Consider the following 2198-nt stretch of genomic DNA (forward strand, 5'->3'; position numbering starts at 1 on the left):
TATATATAAACCACGGTTTATATCGTTACCTTATAGTTGATCACCTCTATAGATTGGTAACTAACCAGTATTTTCATTGGATTTATAATCCCTTAATGAGGTTTATAACCTTTACTTGAATTTTTACATACATACATACATATTTATATATATATATATATATATGTGTGTGTGTGTGTGTATGTATGTATATACATACATATATATACACATATATATATATATACGTATTTACACAACGTGCGCGCACGCACACACGCACACATACGCGCGCACGCACGCGGACACGCACATACACACACACACAGTTCCCAATAGGACGGAAATTGTGCTGAGTGTCACTTAACGAGTGATTTTCCTCTAAGAACACATTCAGCTAAGTCGTAATTATCCACATAAAGGACGTCAGGAATAAGAGATTGAAAACCTTTCGTATTGGGAGCAAATCTATATACAAAAAATAGATTCATGGAAGAGATTAAGGCCTTTTAAAGATCACGGAGGTACTAGAAAGCGTAGTAAAACCAGAAGACTATTAATAAATTAGAGAAAGAAAAAATCATATGAATAAAAAGTACACCCCTTTTCATCTGCAAGTTATTAATCAATAATATATTAATACGCTTAGTTTTGTTTGTTTTTGTACGTACGCGTGGTGTGTGTCACACTTACTTCAAAGAAGTGAGTGACAAATCGAGAGAGGGGAGGACAGAGAAGAAATAAGAGAAAAAAAGAAGTAAGAGAGAAAGAGAGAAGTAAGTGGTGATGACGTTCGTTTTGTGGTTTTAAATGTTTCAGAGGAAGTAAGAGAGAAAGAGAGAGAGATAGTGAGAGAGAAGAGAGAGAGAGAGTGAAAGAGAGAGAGAGTGAGAGAGAAGAGAGAGAGAGAGAGTGAAAGAGAGAAAGAGAGAGTGAAAGAGAGAAAGAGAGAGAGAAAGAGACAGTGAGTGGTGACAGCGTTCGTTTTGTTTTTAAAGTTGATACATAAATACATATACACATTGTTAAATTAAAAGCGGGAGAGAAGAGGGACACAGGGGAAGTGAAAGTGAAAGAGAGAAAGTGAGAGAGAGAGAGACAGTAAATACATAAACACAGCAAATATTGGACATCACATTCGCTCTACATTACCACACGAGAATAAAATTGACTCAGAAGTGGCTGAATACTCCACAGTCATACATATCATTAACGTAGTTCTCAGGGAGATTCAGCCTCACATAGAATATGACAAGGTTCACCTCTTTGAATTACAGCTACAGCTCATTTTGTCTAGCTGGGTGGACTGGAGCAAGTGGTTGGAAGAACACGAAAAAAGATCCTATATAGGGGCAGGAAAATCTTTTTAGTCTTTAGTATCACTATGGGTTTAATCCGGTACTAACAGTGATATTTGTGGATCTCACAGATCTGGAGGCTGTTGTTATGAAACTGAGGGAGAATACAATTATTTCATCTTAGCTTTCATTGCTTATACTAAACACAAGACATTTTTGCCTTACGATATGGAACATTTCCTTTTCTTTCACTTAAAAAATGGCACTCCGTCGGTTACAACGATGAGGTTCCTGTTTATCTGATCAACGAACAGTCTGCTCGTAAAATTAACGCGCAAGTTGCTGAGTACTCCACAGACATGCATACCATAAGGGAGATTCAGCCTCACACAAAATGTGACAAGCTTGGCCCCTTTGAATTACAGCTACAACTCATTTTGACTAGCTGAGTGAACTGCAGCAAGATGAAGTAGAGTACCTTACTCAAGAACACAGCGCGCCGCCAAGAATCGTACTCTTGACTTTACGATCGTGGGCCGAATATCCCTAACCACTGAGCCACGCACCTTCTTCACTCTCTTAACCGTAGAGAAAAGGAGTGAAACAATAGAGACAGAGAAAGGAACGCCCCAGTCATTTAAAATGACAAATTAGACTGAAATACGATCGATCTTTTCTAGCTTCTTTACTTTTAACAATGAAGAAGATGGAAAGACATTTAATAATGAATAAAGGGAAAGTCTTTCAGGTGTTTACGTTTTTATTCTGGGAGTTCTAGAACGATTGAGTGTTAGTTCTCTCTTCTTTCCCCGATCCCCGGTACTCATTCGCCTTCTTTTATAGTTCTTCGTGTCTTTTAGTTGGGAGGGAGGAGACCAAGTTTTTTTACAGGCACGCTTAACGTTTTCTCTACAAACTACA

Source organism: Octopus bimaculoides, chromosome 16 (genome assembly GCF_001194135.2).
Source record: "Octopus bimaculoides isolate UCB-OBI-ISO-001 chromosome 16, ASM119413v2, whole genome shotgun sequence".
Classification (NCBI taxonomy): Eukaryota; Metazoa; Mollusca; class Cephalopoda; order Octopoda; family Octopodidae; genus Octopus; species Octopus bimaculoides.